Source organism: Aquarana catesbeiana, linkage group LG05 (genome assembly GCF_042186555.1).
Source record: "Aquarana catesbeiana isolate 2022-GZ linkage group LG05, ASM4218655v1, whole genome shotgun sequence".
Taxonomy (NCBI): Eukaryota; Metazoa; Chordata; class Amphibia; order Anura; family Ranidae; genus Aquarana; species Aquarana catesbeiana.
In genome coordinates this window covers 253,593,331-253,612,572 of record NC_133328.1, presented here as the reverse complement: position 1 = coordinate 253,612,572, position 19,242 = coordinate 253,593,331, and the positions used below count along the sequence as shown (strand labels likewise).

General features: G+C 43.6%; 1 protein-coding gene across 3 annotated transcripts in view; it reads right to left on the bottom strand.

Annotated features, from left to right (window-relative positions):
* The window catches only part of CCDC127 (coiled-coil domain containing 127), a 250,270-nt gene that overhangs the window by 215,345 nt on the left and 15,683 nt on the right, over nucleotides 1–19,242 (bottom strand). Inside the window, exon 2 of one of the 3 annotated variants that reach the window (XM_073630711.1) lies at nucleotides 4,752–4,877. The exons of the other annotated variants lie outside the window; for them this stretch is intronic. The gene's annotated coding sequence lies outside the window, so the exon portion shown is untranslated. The remainder of the gene's footprint in view (nucleotides 1–4,751; nucleotides 4,878–19,242) is intronic. 3 annotated transcript variants of the gene reach the window in all.

Below are 19,242 nucleotides of genomic sequence, written 5' to 3'. Positions count from 1 at the left end.
TGAATTACTTACCTGAGATGAAGCTCCCGCAGCGGCCCTTGTTCCCCTCCCCCGTCGCCGCCATCACTCCTGGAGTGACTTCCAGGTATCGCGGTTCCAGTGCTGTGACTGGCCATAGCCGCGATTACGTCATGCATGCGTGAGCCACCAGTCACGGCACGATTGCCTTCAGAAACGGCATGCTTAGTCTGGCGCCGTTGTCTACATGTTTTCAGCAAATATCTCCTAAACCGTGTAGGTTTAGGAGATATTTCTTGCACCTACCTGTAGATAACTGTGGTCTGTAAGGTTTACAACCACTTTAACAGTAATGACACACATGGATCTATGTATTGTAATAACTATACTGTACTGAGCTGTAATCCATCTATGTACAAATATTTTACAGTACCACCAGCAACATTTCTGAAACAGAAGAGAAGGGGGATGCAGTGGATACCCAGCCTGCGCAAGAGGAAGACATGGGAGTTAACGCAACAGCCACGCTTGAAAGACAACGTGTGCCTGTAAGTATCCTATATAAAATGCCCCATTTTGAAATGTTGACAAAATAAAATGTGCTAATAAATGTTCCACCCCTCAGATTCGTTCTGTTGGAGCTACCGCACCAAGAGGCAGGAAACGTCACGGACATCCCAAACGTGACATGGATGCAGCCATGTTAACTTTTATGGAGGAGATGAGGGCAATAAGAAGGGCTGATACCACGATCCATTTTCAGACCCAAATAACGAGGATGCTAGTTTTGTTAGAAATCTGTACCACCACCTAGTTAAAGTTCCAACTGAGCGTAAAATGGATGTTCAAATGTCGATCTTTAATTTTACTGGTGTGTGCATAAGGGCTGCAATGTCCGGAGAACCCATGCCACCAGTCATTACCCATCACCAACGTCCATACCATGGTGAGCAAGCTCCACAACATTTATTTCACTATCCATATCATCCAGGCATTAACCCCCATCACCAACGTGCACCAGCCACCACTGCCCAAAACGTTGTACCCCCCACCGCAAGTGGCACCCACCTATGAGTCCTCCAGTTCACAGGCCACTTCATAGTCATTCCTCCCAGTCATCCACTCCCTATTCCACTTCCCACAGTCCTTATTATCAGGACCTTTAAAGAATCCCCATTTTAAGTTGCCCCGTTGTAGTTGGCCACCAAGTTTGCACTGAAACACTAGATGTTATATATGTGTTATATATTTTTGTACAAAAAGTTTTGTGATATTTGTTGCGGTCATTGTCTATTATTAATAAAAATAATTGACATAAAAAAATGCATGGAAAATGCAATTTTATTATTGTACTCTATATAAACCAAAAACAACTGATACAAATGAATGTGATGGTCCTAGGGTGAATGATGATCGATGTTGGCACTAGGAGACTGAAAACAACAAGCTTTAATCATACACTGATAGAGGTCCCAAGACTGCTATACTGCTAATGTGAAAATGTATTATTTCGTCAAACTATTGAATTCCCATTTTCTATGGAAAAACAAATACAATGCAGGGTACCAAAAGGGGGTCAAACATGGTACTAGCAAACTGTACCTAATAAAGAGCATGGTGAATGTTTTTACACGTTGATACTGCCACGGAACCTCTCCCTCTGGGGACATGAAATAGTTTGCAAACGTATCACGCATGGTAACGACTGAATTGTTGGGTCACAGTCCGGTAAACCGTAGGGTTTACCAGACTGCGGTAGGTAAATCGATCTCGTCCTCTTCCTCAACAGTAATTCCTTCTCACGTATAATGTTATGGAGGACACAACATGCTTGTATAGCTAGTTCAGCATTCCCCAGGCTCAGTTGAATTGTTGTATGGAATATGCGCCACTTGCTGGTCAAAATGCCAAAGGTGCATTCAACAAGGCGCCTTGCACGACTCAACCGATAGTTAAAAATTTTTTTGGGGGGGGAGTTAGATTGTGCCTGGCATAAGGCCTTAGGAGATGCCTAGAAAGTGCAAATGCCTCATCAGCTACAAGCACATGTGGCATATCTGGCCCTACAGTTCCTGGAAGAGGTTTGTCTGATGGCAAATTAAAGTGGCCCTCAAGTAGTCTTCTCCCCATTTCTGATGCTGTAAACACTCTTGAGTCTGCAGTACGTCCATACGCCTCAATATCTACAGCTACAAACTTATAAATACTGTCACAGATTGCCATACGCACAAGGGAGAAGTATTTCTTATAGTTAAAATATTGTGAGCCAGATCCAGGTGGCATCTGAATTCAGATGCGTTTCCCATCCAGGGCTCCAACACAATTAGGGAATTGGGTCTTCTTCCAAAACCCATTTGCAATATTCCTGCAACATGGATGTATCTGGAACAGGCATTGCAGTACACCGAAGCTCCCCCCATATTGCTTGACAGGTGTCATGCAAAATTCCAGAAATTGTAGAGGTTCCCACCAAAAAGTATTGGTTTAGGGACGTATAGGATAGTCCAGATGCCAGAAATCTAGGAAGAGTAGAACAAATGATGAAAGGAATCCTACATTATGCTGGACATAATCAAGCAGAAAGGCTGGCTGGCTTACCTCGGGTAAGCAGAAGTCGCTCCTCTGGTGGCACACAACGTCTCATATCCGTGTTCATCCTTTTCAAACGGGGATGCAACTTTTCTAATAACAATTCAAACGTTGGTACATACATTTGCGTAAAATGTAAAAATTCTGGTGGGAAACGTTGCAGATCTGCATACTGCAGAGCATAAAACCCTTCAGTGGGCCTCTTGAGGAGCATGGGATGTGTCCAGTACCTGCGTCTTATTGCAGAAATCTTCCTGGTCATGCTTTTCTGTCTCCTCCAATAAGATGGCATGACAAATAATGTCACATGCTCAAAAAATCTGATCAAATCCATTGCTCTAAATAAGCACGTACACTATAGCAAAGAATCAGGAAACACAAAGCAAGCTGAAAACACAAAGCAGCATGGGAAGCACAATGCACGCTGGGGAATACAAAGAATCATGGGAAAATTCCCATAATTCATGAAAAACTGAATACAGTTCTGAAAAAAAACGGACATAAACGGATGTAAAACGGATGACAACGAATGCAAAACCGGATGACAACGAATGCAAAACCGGATGACAACAGACGCAAAACGGACGACAACGGACGCAAAACGGACGACAACGGACGCAAAACGGACGACAACGGATGCAAAACGGACGACAACGGACGCAAAACGGACGACAACGGACGCAAAACGGACTACAACGGACGTAAAACGGACTACAACGGATGTAAAACGGATGACAACGGATGACAACGGAAATGAAAATGGATGAAAACTGATGTTTACTGACAACTGATTATAAAAAAGTGACTGAACTGATCTAATGAACGGTCCGCATGTGTGAAAGGGTGCTAAGACTATTACACGCTTACTATCATACCTCTGCCTTTTTGTCTCTCAACAGACAGGAAGTCACAAGTTCAATTTATTTAGTACTTGCGGCCGACCTTATGCTGACGGGAGTGACCACTCCAATCAGTGGGAGTTCTCGCAGTCATATTGGAGTTGCCTAGCCCCCATTTCTCCATGCTGTTGGTTCATTATTTCAGCTATATACCATCTGTTCCCCACCGCAAGGTAGCAGTAGTGCAGGCCAAATCCACACTGCCGACCTCCCTCTGTATTCAGTAGTGATCAGCTCATGCATGCAAGTATAATCTCCTTTGCCATGTCTACTGTGTATATGGTTATCCAATCCCATAAAGAAGCTGACCTATGAGAATGTATTACTGTACTAATATTCAAATATGTTTATATTATAGAACATGTATGCTTTAGATGACATTGAGCCTATGAAGGAGGACGTATGAGTCTGAAACATGTCAGGCGTCATCTCTAATAGCTACGTGCACTAGCCCATCACACTAGAGGGCAGCTACAGCTATGTTTGTATCTCTGCATTGAAATTGATTTTAATGTTTCTACTGTTTCATTATATTACATATAAAAACAATTTTTTCTTTAATAAATAAATATTTTTTAAATGCCTTCCTGGTTTGTCCTAAAAATCCTGAGGGTTATGCTGTGCCTATGAGCACTAAGCTTTGTTTAGAAAGTTTGGAGGCCCCTGCTTTAGGGGACCAACAGAGGGACAGATTCCCATTGGAATCTGTGCCTCAGTAGCTAAGCAGCACGGTCGGATAGTTTTCCACCTGCCCCAAAGTTTAAAAATGTAACGAGAGTTCTCCTTTAAGATTAAGCACATTTTCTATAAGTACAGGAAATTATCTTAAAAAAATAAAAATATCTCAAGCAATGTTATCTGCTTTCTCAGCCATCTTCTGTGAACTACAACGCAACACACCTCCATGTAAGGATAGATAAGGATAGAGGAGGGGTTTGTAGCCAAATTTGGAGAGCAGCCCCAGGTGACAAGTGCTCCTCTATAAATATAATGCAGCAAGCTTTATTACCCTAGTAGAGGAACAGTGTTATTTGGCAGAAGCACCAAAATAAAGATGAAATATTTGAAAAAAAATAATGTTGCCACCACATCTAAGCATTGGTAAGGTGCAACACACTACATTTAACTTCATGACTGGATGAATTTAAGTCCAGTTTTCTGTGCAGATGCCAAGCAGGGGAAGATATTCGTGAACTCACCAATCTCCTCAACTAAAGCCTCACACACATGACCAGATTTTCAGACGACAGAAACATATTTTTTATGGCATGCTAATCTCATGTCGAAAGTGAAGAGGTTACTCACAATACGAAAATTTTCATACGACAGAATACAATGCCAGAAGCAACGTAATGTGCTGAATCGTTTTGCATGTCTTCTTTCGTTTCTGAGCATGCGTAGTCTTGCCCTTACAATTTTTTTGTACGAAAACTGTAATAATGAAACGAAAATCGGACGTTGAGTTCACATACAACAAAAATTTTATAGTCTGCACATCCAGGTTTTGTCTGCCGAAAAAGCTAAATTGGCTGTGGAAAGTACCGTACTAACGATCCGAAAATCGGCAGACAGCTCGTCGTACAAATTTTTCTATCCGATTTTCGTATCGTGTGTACGGGCCTTTAGAAAGAACCCAACTGTTATATAGTTACATAGTTACATAGTAGGTGAGGTTGAAAAAAAGACACAAGTCCATCAAGTCCAACCTATGTGTGTGATTATGTGTCAGTATTACATTACATATCCCTGTATATTGCGGTCATTCAGGTGATTATCGAATAGTTTCTTGAAGCTATCAATGCTCCCCGCTGAGACCACCGCCTGTGGAAGGGAATTCCACATCCTTGCCGCTCTTACAGTAAAGAACCCTCTACGTAGTTTAAGGTTAAACCTCTTTTCTTCTAATTGTAATGAGTGGCCACGAGTCTTATTAAACTCTCTTCTGCGAAAAAGTTTTATCCCTATTGTGGGGTCACCAGTACAGTATTTGTAAATTGAAATCATATCCCCTCTCAAGCGTCTCTTCTCCAGAGAGAATAAGTTCAGTGCTCGCAACCTTTCCTCATAACTAAGATCCTCCAGACCCTTTATTAGCTTTGTTGCCCTTCTTTGTACTCGCTCCATTTCCAGTACGTCCCTCCTGAGGACTGGTGCCCAGAACTGGACAGCATACTCCAGGTGCGGGCGGACCAGAGTCTTGTAGAGCGGGAGAATTATCGTTTTATCTTTGCAGTCGATCCCCCTTTTAATGCATGCCAATATTCTGTTTGCTTTATTAGCAGCAGCTTGGCATTGCATGCCATTGCTGAGCCTATCATCCACTAGGACCCCCAGGTCCTTTTCCATCCTAGATTCCCCCAGAGGTTCTCCCCCCAGTGTATAGATTGCATTCATATTTTTGCCACCCAAATGCATTATTTTACATTTTTCTACATTGAACCTCATTTGCCATGTAGTCGCCCACCCCATTAATTTGTTCAGGTCTTTTTGCAAGATTTCCACATCCTGCGGAGAAGTTATTGCCCTGCTTAGCTTAGTATCGTCTGCAAATACAGAGATTGAACTGTTTATCCCATCCTCCAGGTCGTTTATGAACAAATTAAATAGGATTGGTCCCAGCACAGAACCCTGGGGAACCCCACTACCCACCCCTGACCATTCTGAGTACTCCCCATTTATCACCACCCTCTGAACACGCCCTTGTAGCCAGTTTTCAATCCATGTACTCACCCTATGGTCCATGCCAACGCACCTTATTTTGTACAGTAAACGTTTATGGGGAACTGTGTCAAATGCTTTTGCAAAATCCAGATACACCACATCTACGGGCCTTCCTTTATCTAGATGGCAACTCACCTCCTCATAGAAGGTTAATAGATTGGTTTGGCAAGAACGATTCTTCATGAATCCATGCTGATTACTGCTAATGATATCATTCTTATTACTAAAATCTTGTATATAGTGTCCCTTATCATCCCCTCCAAGAGTTTACATACTATTGATGTTAGGCTAACTGGTCTGTAATTCCCAGGGATGTTTTTTGGGCCCTTTTTAAATATTGGTGCTACATTGGCTTTTCTCCAATCAGCTGGTACCATTCCAGTCAATAGACTGTCTGTAAAAATTAGGAACAACGGTCTGGCAATCACCTGACTGAGTTCCCTAAGTACCCTCGGATGCAAGCCATCTGGTCCCGGTGATTTATTAATGTCAAGTTTCTCAAGTCTAATTTTAATTCCGTCCTCTGTTAACCATGTAGGTGCTTCCTGTGTTGTGTCATGAGGATAAACACTGCAGTTTTGGTTACTGAAGCCCCCCGATTCACTCGTGAAGACTGAGGAGAAGAATAAATTCAATACCTTTGCCATCTCCCCATCCTTTGTAGCCAGATGTCCTTCCTCATTCTTTATGGGGCCAATATGGTCTGTCCTCCCTTTTTTACTGTTTACATACTTAAAGAATTTCTTGGGATTTTTTTTGCTCTCCTCCGCTTTGTGTCTTTCATGTTCTATCTTAAATGGGAAAAAAATGCAGCGCTAAGAAGTAATAGGAAGTTAGGGTGTAGTGAAACAATTAAGTAAGAGATGCTGTACTGAACAGTAAAGCATATGTGCAAAAACCATAAGTGAAATGAAATGAACAAACACAGTATAAAGTGTCCACATATGGTAAATGGATGATTCCAAACTCAAATTATTAAGAGGAACTGGTATGGACCAAAAAATGATGTGAAACTAGAAAATAAAGTCAATGGTGCACGGTGTGGATCTGTGACTGAGTCAACAACGGGGTACAGAACTTCCGTAGCTGTAAACCAACATCTCGATATGGGGCATCAGAATGAAAACATCAGGAAGTAAGATAAGATGGGTACTCTTACCAGATGACGTGGACTCCACTGTCATATGACATGGAGTCAATGGTGCATGGAGCCAAACCTAGGCTGGAAAACGATATCCGGAACGGTGGAACCTCTGTCTCCCTTCTTGACTTCTCTGGTGGGGTGAAGAAACATCAGGAAGGGCCGCCAACTGGATATCAGCCAATAGACCTCAAGGATGTGTTCCAAGGAGAAGCCGGGGACAGATTTGATCCAGACCCCGTGATGGAAGTAGGGCTACTGGAAGGCAGTTTCTTGCATCGGGATAATATGCAAATAAAAAATAAAAAGCTTCTGCATAGTGCAGGTAAACCAGGGATTTTTATTTCTAAAAATACCATACAAAAAATGGATAAAAGTGATCACAATTAAAATAAAATCTAAGCAGCGTAAGGAAGGGGAGATCGCCCGACGCGTTTCGACCAAGGGGGTCTTCAACAGGGGCATGCCCCTGTTGAAGACCCCCTTGGTCGAAACGCGTCGGGCGATCTCCCCTTCCTTACGCTGCTTAGATTTTATTTTAATTGTGATCACTTTTATCCATTTTTTGTATGGTATTTTTAGAAATAAAAATCCCTGGTTTACCTGCACTATGCAGAAGCTTTTTATTTTTTATTTGCATATTATCCCGATGCAAGAAACTGCCTTCCAGTAGCCCTACTTCCATCACGGGGTCTGGATCAAATCTGTCCCCGGCTTCTCCTTGGAACACATCCTTGAGGTCTATTGGCTGATATCCAGTTGGCGGCCCTTCCTGATGTTTCTTCACCCCACCAGAGAAGTCAAGAAGGGAGACAGAGGTTCCACCGTTCCGGATATCGTTTTCCAGCCTAGGTTTGGCTCCATGCACCATTGACTCCATGTCATATGACAGTGGAGTCCACGTCATCTGGTAAGAGTACCCATCTTATCTTACTTCCTGATGTTTTCATTCTGATGCCCCATATCGAGATGTTGGTTTACAGCTACGGAAGTTCTGTACCCCGTTGTTGACTCAGTCACAGATCCACACCGTGCACCATTGACTTTATTTTCTAGTTTCACATCATTTTTTGGTCCATACCAGTTCCTCTTAATAATTTGAGTTTGGAATCATCCATTTACCATATGTGGACACTTTATACTGTGTTTGTTCATTTCATTTCACTTATGGTTTTTGCACATATGCTTTACTGTTCAGTACAGCATCTCTTACTTAATTGTTTCACTACACCCTAACTTCCTATTACTTCTTAGCGCTGCATTTTTTTCCCATTTACCAGTTATTGTTTGTCACAATGTATGCAGCTGCTGGCTCACATATATTTTATTTTTGCTATTAGAGCGCAGTGTTTTCTTATTCTCGTGTTCTATCTTAGCCAACCTAATTGCACCCTTACATTTCTTATTGCATTCTTTATAAATTCTGAATGCTGTGGATGATCCCTCAACCTTGTATTTTTTGAAGGCCTTCTCCTTTGCTTTTATATGCATTTTTACATTGGAGTTAAGCCATCCAGGATGTTTGTTCGCTCTTTTAAATTTATTACCCAATGGGATACATTGGCTAATGCCCTTATTTAATATGCTCTTAAAGCAAACCCATCTCTCCTCCGTATTCTTTGTTCCTAATATTTTATCCCAATTTATGCCTTTTAGCAAGGTTTGTAGTTTAGGGAAGTTGGCTCTTTTGAAATTCAGTGTCTTTGTGTTCCCTTCATGTCTCCTATTTGTGTGATTTATACTGAAACTAATTGACCTGTGATCGCTGTTACCTAAATTGCCCCGTATTTCCACATCTGTTATCAGGTCTGTATTGTTGGTAATCAGTAGATCTAGTAATGTTTTATTTCTAGTTGGTGCGTCTACCATCTGACCCATAAAATTGTCCTGCAAGACACTAAGGAACTGGCGAGCCTTAAATGAATGCGCGGTTCCCTCCGCCCAGTCTATGTCTGGATAATTAAAATCCCCCATTATGATAACACTTCCCATCCTTGCTGCTAATCCAATTTGTGATAGGAGATCCGTCTCCACTTCCTCCCTCAGGTTAGGGGGCCTATAGCATACTCCCAGTATTATTTTCCCCTTAGCTTCATCCCTTTGGAGCTCTACCCATAAAGATTCCACCTCCTCCCTAGCCCCCTCAGTGATGTCATCTCTCACATTCACTTGTACATTATTCTTGATATATAGGCATACCCCTCCCCCTTTTTTACCCTCTCTGTCCTTGCGGTATAGGGTATACCCTTGAATGTTTGCCAGCCAATCATGAGAGCTGTTGAACCAGGTCTCTGAAATTCCCACAAAATCCAAATCCTCCTTGTACAACAGTATCTTTAGTTCACCCATCTTGTCCGCCAGGCTCCTGGCATTGGTGAACATGCCACATAGTTTAGACAGGTCGCATATTGTCCTCGTATTGGGTGTTTCAAGATTGCAACTTGGACTTGCTACTATACTCACCTTGTGTTTTTGTGCTTTGGTTAACCTACCACTAATGCCCCCAATACTACCCTCTGGAATATCTTCCGCGCTGGCTATAACTGTCTCTGGACCCTCCCCCCCATCGCCTAGTTTAAAAACCCCTCTAACTTTTTGGCCATCTTCATTCCCAGCAGATCTGCACCCTCCTCATTTAGGTGTAGTCCGTCCCTTCTATAGTACCGCTTACCGACTGAGAAGTCGGCCCAGTCCTCCAGGAACCCAAACCCCTCCTTACTACACCAGCTCTTCAGCCACTTGTTTACTTCCCTAATCTCCCTCTGCCTCTCTGGTGTGGCTCGATGTACCGGTAGTATTCCTGAGAACACTACCTTGGAGGTCCTTTTCCTCAATTTAGCTCCTAAGTCCCTAAAATCGTTCTTTAGGACACTCCATCTGCCTCTGACTTTGTCATTGGTGCCAACGTGCACCATGACAGCCGGGTCTTCCCCAGCCCCTCCCAGTAATCTGTCCACAAGATCCGTGATGTGCCGAACCCGAGCGCCCGGTAGACAACATACTGTTCGGCGCTTCAGGTCTTGGTTACAGATTGCCCTCTCTGTCCTTCTAAGAATTGAGTCCCCTACCACCAGAATCTGTCTTTCCTTTCCCTTTGCTGCCCCCCCCCCACTCTCACTGGAGGAGTTCTTCCCCTGGCAGCTAGGAGAGTCCCTCATCTCCAGCAGTGCTGGTCCCTGACTGGTTACACCAATGTCACTCAATGGAGCGTACTTATTGGGATGCTCCAGTCCTGGATCGGCCTCCCTGGCACTTCCCCCTCTACCCCTCCTGACTGTCACCCATCTACTCTTTGCTAGTGCCTGCACCTCTTTGTCTCCACCCGCCTCTGTGCTGGCCCCTGCCGGCACCTGCCGTGTACGTTCCTGGCTCACCTTTAGTATGGAGGGACTTCTCAGTGCTGACAGTTGCTTCCCCAGATTCAGAACCTGGGCTTCCAGGGAAACAATGTGCTTACATTTTGCACAGCAGTATTCGCCCTCGATCGGATGATCAAGGAACGCATACATGCGGCAAGATGTACAAAGAGTCGCCTCTCCACACCCGCCGGGCATCGTACCTATTAAATTTGGTGAGGATTTGGGGATTTTACCCTGTCCAAATTACCTAACAACTAGCTTCCTGGCACTAATACTCAAGACAATACACAGGTACACAATACACAAGTACTAACGATCCACACACACTACTCAGACAACACTCAGATACTCACACTACACAGGTACTATGACCCCTGTTATAACCTCCTGTTTTAAACTCTTGTTTTTAACTCCCACTTAATCCAGCTCCACTTACACCAAGCTCCACAGCTTCAAACTGAGCACGCTCAGACTGAGTCCTACAACAAGTTAAATAGGCACCTGTGAGCAATTAACCACACCCCTTAATTATATTGGCTTTACAGTGGCCATTTTTGGCCATTTTTGTATGGCCCGGTCTACCATCTTTGTATAGTTACAAATCACAGACTTTTATATACAGCGACCACTTTAACCACTTCAGCTCCGGAAAATTTTACCCCCTTCCTGACTAGGCCATTTTTTGCGACATGGCACTGCGTTGCTTTTACTGACAATTTCGCAGTGGTACAACGCTGTACCCAAACAAAATGCATGTCCTTTTTCCCCACAAAGCTTTCTTTTGGTGGCATTTGATCACCTCTGCGTTTTTTATTTTTTGCGCTATAAAACAAAAAAGCCTGACAATTTGGAAAAACCAAGTTAGACTTACTGGTAACTTGTTTTCCAGAAGTCTTTCAGGACAGCACCTGAGAGATAGCGACTCCTCCCACCGGAACCAGGAAACACCTTCTTCCTCCAAACTTTAAAAGGGAGGCGCCTCCCTACCATACCTCAGTTGTAGTAGAGAAGACCTCCAGCCCTGGCTGGAACACAAACACATACGTTAGTCACAGCATAGTATATTAAATACAATAGGGCGGGATGTTGCTGTCCTGAAAGACTTCTGGAAAACAAGTTACCGGTAAGTCTAACTTGGTTTTTCCCAAGGCGTCTTTCAGGACAGCACCTGAGAGGATAACAGAGACTTACCCCCTTAGGGCGGGACAACAGCTTGCAGGACCTTTCTGCAAAATGCCTGATCATTAGCAGATGTGAGGTCCAGCCTGTAATGTTTCACGAATGTGTGAAAACTCGACCACGCTGCCGCCTTGCAAATTTGTTCAGGGGTGGCACCAGCTCTCTCTGCCCAAGTGGCTGCTAGTGCTCTTGTTGAGTGCGCACAAATTCCTGCTGGTGGAGACACCTGCATGCGAATAAGCCTCTGAAATGGATAGTTTCAGCCACCTTGCTAAAGAAACCTTATAAGCCTGGCAACCTTTCCTGTTGCCCGAGAAAAGCACAAACAGTGAATCTGAACGTCTAAAGGACCTTAAAAAATGTAGGGGTGGCTAGATGGTACCAAGGGATACAGCACCTCATCCCCAAAATAATCAAATATTTAATGGGTATGTGGACGGGGGATTATGGCGGTGCTATAGTCAAATAGATTTCTCAAAGAGGAATAAACAAGAAAAAGTGTAAGAAGCAAAAAAATAATAAAAAATACAAAATTTATTGATAATCTAACATAGACAAAATATACATTAAACAATTCATGTTATACTTAAAAAAAGAGATTATGGGTACATGTACTGTAAGTGACCCTAGGGATGGTAGAATGGGCCAGATGGAAAATGGCCGTTTAAAGGAGAAGGGCTCGATTTCCTACATGTTTCGCCAAGACATTGGCTTCTTCAGGGAACAGGAGCTCATAAGATAGATAAATAAGACAGTTCTGTGTAGTAAACATGAAAAACATGGTAAGAACAATAATTTAACCAAACACTGCATGGTGTAGACAGTAAAGAGTTAAAATTGTGGCTGGACATTTATGCGACCATAGGCTCCACACAAAATACCGATAATGCAAACATACCTGGGGCGTCAGTGCCCGAGAGGGGAAGGAGGAAAGGGGAAGGGAAAACACAGCCACCCGAGGGGATCCCCGTAAGGGAGCGGGCAGGTCGCGCCGTAAATTATGCCTGCAGGGGGCATACAGTAGACCTGGCAAAGGAATGTAAGGATAGCCATAAGTCATAATGCACTTGTAATAATGCTCTAGAGATAAAGGATTGCACAACTGTGCATTGTGTTAAAAAGAATACGTAAAATGTATATATATAAATATGAAATAAATGTATCTATATCTCTAGAAGGGAGAGTGCAAACTTACATGTATGTTTAAAAACCGTAGAGAAACAAGGTCACGAGGTGCCTGTGGTAAGTGTGTGCACACAGCCAGGGAGAAAACATCAAAATTGGACCAGGTCTGCAATCCAATTAGACCAAGCCTAATTAAAGGAATGAATAACATTAGAGGTGTTGCTATTGGTAACTAGGGCCATATAAGGTAGATATGCCTGTACTTACTTAGTAATATCAGCTGTAGAGAGAAATTCTCATAGCAGCACATTCACAGGTAAGTAATATCTGTCCTGGGGTTAAGAGGGATGGAAATTACGATATGTCCTGTATAAGATGTAAAAGGACAAAAATCAAGGAAACGAAAAAGATGAATGTTTTAAGATGTATCTGAGCATAGGCAAGACTGCTGGAAAGAAGTCTGTTACCTAATCCATCATGGTGCAGACAATGTTGCTTGAAAGGATCAATATTGACCAGCAAGGTAGAAGGCGGGTACCAAGGTGGATCCTAAGAGATGTGTAAGAGCATAGTAAGTAATTCATGTGGAAAACATGAAGTACAGGTATTTTGAAAGACAGGAGTTTACCTTGTAGCTGTGTGCAGAGCATATGCAGGCACGTCCCTCGTCCATCAAGGAACTGAGAGACTGGCCGGTTACTTGTATGCCCCCCACACCTGATCAGATAATGATCAGGTGTGCGGACGCTTAACGAGGGGTATCCACAGCTGCGCACTGCACGGTGCCTCGGAACTACGTGTTCCATCATGCACCGCGCGCGCATGCTCAGAACGTACGGACCGTGTGGCGAATGGGGAGGCGAACAACCCTGGAATGGGAGGTGCCAAGGTGTCACCTCATCCAATCAGCCGATGGAGAAAGGGGGCCGAAAAGTCTGAGAACAGACGTGGGCACCCAGGGGCAGACAGAGGTCTGCGCCTTGGCGTCCGTACAGGCAAAAACAGCGCTGGCCATGTCAGTCCCAAACGGGGAGAGCCCATACAGTGACTGCCCACCCCTCACACATAAGCCTCCTCCCCCAATCAGGAGCTAGCCAAGGCGCCAGAGAATGAGTGCAGGCCGGTGGTGGGGCACGGCGGGGCATGAGGGGTAGTGTGCTGAGACACAGGGTAGGGGGACAAAGCCTATACTACCCGACGATCCACAGGGGTCGTTGGGGAAAGTGGGAGGTACCTGTGTGTCAGCCCACGACGTCCAGCCACAATGTGTATAGTGTGCATAGAGAACCACTGGGTCCTAGTATACCAGTGGGATTTGTAACCAAAAAATTGAAAATACAAAACAGGATAAAATGCATCAAAAAAAACAACAAAAAAACACAATCCTATAGCGGAGCTTATATACTGCGATAAATATGTCAAAAGATGTTATTCAATACTGACAAAAAGGGTTTAGTATAACAAATGAATACAAACGAGATACACTTGTATGTTAGGCAGGGTATCAAAGATATTAAGTCAATATAGGAACTTATAAGAAAAAATACATTTATAGCAAATGCAGATAACATACTATTAAGCATTTGTTTCAGGGGGGGACTTTATGGAGGAAACCCCAGATGGAGCCATGGCAACAAAAAGAGAGAAGAAGATCAGGAGGCTCGGAAAAATAGAGAAATAGAAAGGGGGTAGGGGGCAGAGAGAGAGGGAGACAGGTAGGGATGAGATGAAGAAAGAGAACCACAAACGACGTTGTCTAGGGAGTGGGCATAGGAAAAGGAAAATATATGATGTGTAAAAATATTTTTACTAATAAGTATTAAAGAAAGGGCTTGAAGCTGATATATTCGTTGAGTCCTGGGAAGATAGTGGCATTTAATGTATGAATCCATTTAGTTTCAAGTCGTAGTAATAGGTTATCAGTACTACCGCCTCTTACATGTGGAGGAATATGTTCAAGTGCGGAAAACAAAATGACGTGGGGATCAGAGTTATGTTGGGCAGCAATGTGCCTATTAATGGCTGTAGTAGTGATGTTCTTGTATAGTGGTTTTATATGATCCCGAATGCGAATCTGAAAAGGGCGCTTAGTTTTGCCAACGTAGAATGAGCCGCATTGGCATTGAGCCAAATATACGACCCCAACAGTGGCACAGGTGACGTAGTGTCTGATGGTGTGTGTATTTCCATCAGGTAAGTTAACAACTTGAGAATTGGCAACAAATGCACATATGTCGCATTTACCACATTGATAGGTGCCGGTGGCAGTAGGCCTATGTGCAGTGTCGGTAGAATGGTGGCTGTGAATCAAACGATCACGAAGAGAGGGAGAACGTCGGTAAGTGATATCAGGGTATGTGTTAATGTGTTTGGCAATGATAGGGTCAGATGTGAGTAGAGGCCAAAATTGTTTGAGAACATCTTTGATTTGGGTATGCTGGTTAGAGAACTGAGTAATGAGTCGTGTGGGTTGTTTGGAGTCCAATGGTTTGTCGGGAAAAACCAAATCTTTCCGGTTAAGTTTCTTTGCCTTATGGAATGCTTTTTTTAACAAAGAATGGCTGTAGCCTCTGTCTAAGAGTCTATTATAGAGGTCATGTGCCGCCCTGAAGAAATCATCCTCACGGGTACAGTTACGTTTGATCCTAACATATTTAGCCAATAAGCAAAAAGCATTCCATAAGGCAAAGAAACTTAACCGGAAAGATTTGGTTTTTCCCGACAAACCATTGGACTCCAAACAACCCACACGACTCATTACTCAGTTCTCTAACCAGCATACCCAAATCAAAGATGTTCTCAAACAATTTTGGCCTCTACTCACATCTGACCCTATCATTGCCAAACACATTAACACATACCCTGATATCACTTACCGACGTTCTCCCTCTCTTCGTGATCGTTTGATTCACAGCCACCATTCTACCGACACTGCACATAGGCCTACTGCCACCGGCACCTATCAATGTGGTAAATGCGACATATGTGCATTTGTTGCCAATTCTCAAGTTGTTAACTTACCTGATGGAAATACACACACCATCAGACACTACGTCACCTGTGCCACTGTTGGGGTCGTATATTTGGCTCAATGCCAATGCGGCTCATTCTACGTTGGCAAAACTAAGCGCCCTTTTCAGATTCGCATTCGGGATCATATAAAACCACTATACAAGAACATCACTACTACAGCCATTAATAGGCACATTGCTGCCCAACATAACTCTGATCCCCACGTCATTTTGTTTTCCGCACTTGAACATATTCCTCCACATGTAAGAGGCGGTAGTACTGATAACCTATTACTACGACTTGAAACTAAATGGATTCATACATTAAATGCCACTATCTTCCCAGGACTCAACGAATATATCAGCTTCAAGCCCTTTCTTTAATACTTATTAGTAAAAATATTTTTACACATCATATATTTTCCTTTTCCTATGCCCACTCCCTAGACAACGTCGTTTGTGGTTCTCTTTCTTCATCTCATCCCTACCTGTCTCCCTCTCTCTCTGCCCCCTACCCCCTTTCTATTTCTCTATTTTTCCGAGCCTCCTGATCTTCTTCTCTCTTTTTGTTGCCATGGCTCCATCTGGGGTTTCCTCCATAAAGTCCCCCCCTGAAACAAATGCTTAATAGTATGTTATCTGCATTTGCTATAAATGTATTTTTTCTTATAAGTTCCTATATTGACTTAATATCTTTGATACCCTGCCTAACATACAAGTGTATCTCGTTTGTATTCATTTGTTATACTAAACCCTTTTTGTCAGTATTGAATAACATCTTTTGACATATTTATCGCAGTATATAAGCTCCGCTATAGGATTGTGTTTTTTTGTTGTTTTTTTTGATGCATTTTATCCTGTTTTGTATTTTCAATTTTTTGGTTACAAATCCCACTGGTATACTAGGACCCAGTGGTTCTCTATGCACACTATACACATTGTGGCTGGACGTCGTGGGCTGACACACAGGTACCTCCCACTTTCCCCAACGACCCCTGTGGATCGTCGGGTAGTATAGGCTTTGTCCCCCTACCCTGTGTCTCAGCACACTACCCCTCATGCCCCGCCGTGCCCCACCACCGGCCTGCACTCATTCTCTGGCGCCTTGGCTAGCTCCTGATTGGGGGAGGAGGCTTATGTGTGAGGGGTGGGCAGTCACTGTATGGGCTCTCCCCGTTTGGGACTGACATGGCCAGCGCTGTTTTTGCCTGTACGGACGCCAAGGCGCAGACCTCTGTCTGCCCCTGGGTGCCCACGTCTGTTCTCAGACTTTTCGGCCCCCTTTCTCCATCGGCTGATTGGATGAGGTGACACCTTGGCACCTCCCATTCCAGGGTTGTTCGCCTCCCCATTCGCCACACGGTCCGTACGTTCTGAGCATGCGCGCGCGGTGCATGATGGAACACGTAGTTCCGAGGCACCGTGCAGTGCGCAGCTGTGGATACCCCTCGTTAAGCGTCCGCACACCTGATCATTATCTGATCAGGTGTGGGGGGCATACAAGTAACCGGCCAGTCTCTCAGTTCCTTGATGGACGAGGGACGTGCCTGCATATGCTCTGCACACAGCTACAAGGTAAACTCCTGTCTTTCAAAATACCTGTACTTCATGTTTTCCACATGAATTACTTACTATGCTCTTACACATCTCTTAGGATCCACCTTGGTACCCGCCTTCTACCTTGCTGGTCAATATTGATCCTTTCAAGCAACATTGTCTGCACCATGATGGATTAGGTAACAGACTTCTTTCCAGCAGTCTTGCCTATGCTCAGATACATCTTAAAACATTCATCTTTTTCGTTTCCTTGATTTTTGTCCTTTTACATCTTATACAGGACATATCGTAATTTCCATCCCTCTTAACCCCAGGACAGATATTACTTACCTGTGAATGTGCTGCTATGAGAATTTCTCTCTACAGCTGATATTACTAAGTAAGTACAGGCATATCTACCTTATATGGCCCTAGTTACCAATAGCAACACCTCTAATGTTATTCATTCCTTTAATTAGGCTTGGTCTAATTGGATTGCAGACCTGGTCCAATTTTGATGTTTTCTCCCTGGCTGTGTGCACACACTTACCACAGGCACCTCGTGACCTTGTTTCTCTACGGTTTTTAAACATACATGTAAGTTTGCACTCTCCCTTCTAGAGATATAGATACATTTATTTCACGTCTAAAGGACCTTGTTCTTTCCAAATAGCATAACAAAGTTCTTCTGACATCCAACATGTGGAAACAAGTCTCCTTCTCCCCCTACTGGGTTGGGGCAGAAGGTTGGAAGTATAATGTCCTGAACACGATTCTGTACTGAAGCTATCTTTGGTAAGAATTTCTGATCTGTCCTAAGTATAACCCTATCAGGAAAGATAGACAAATAGGGTTCCTTAATTGATAAAGCGTTAAGCTCACTGATCCTGCGTGCAGAGACCATGGCAATCAGAAACACAGACTTAAAAGTGAGATATCTGAGTGGCGCTTCTTCTAACGGTTCAAAGGGACTCTTTGTTAGAGACTGAAGGACTATCCCATTTAGGAAAAAACTTAAGCGGTGCTTGTCTGGATCTTGTAAGAGATCTAAAGAATCTGGTTACCAACGGATTTGAGGCCACAGATCTTTCTAAGAACACTGCTAGCGCAGCAACCTGCACCTTCAAGGTACTAACTGCTAGTCCCTTGTCGGCTCCATCCTGTAAATATTCAAGAATGGTAACAAGACTCCCTGGGTCCTGGGCAGATGAATTACACCATGTATTATAAACCCTCCAGACCTTGGAATAAATGTCCCTAGTCACCTTTTTCCTACTAGATAATAGTGTTGAAATCAATCGGTTGGAAAAGCCCTTGCTTTTTAGGAGCTGCTCTTCAGATACCAGGCTGTGAGAGCCAAAGTGGCTACCTCTGGGTGATTTACAGGACCTTGTAATAGTAAATCGTGCCTGAGGGGAAGATGCCAATAAGGCTGGACCGCCATTCTCAGAACGGTTGAAAACCAGGCCCTTCTTGGCCAAAAGGGCATGATTAGGATGACTGGTACCATTTCTTTCTGAATTTTCCTTAATATTAAGGGAATTAACTGGAATGGAGGAAAAGCGTAGCAAAGATGGAATTTCCATGAATACGCCAGAGCATCTGTCCCTAGTGACCCGTCGTGACTGTTTAGGGAAAAAAATAGCGGAACCAGGGCATTCTCCTTTGAGGCGAACAGATCCACTTCTGGCAGCCCCCATTTTTCAGCAATCATAGCGAACACC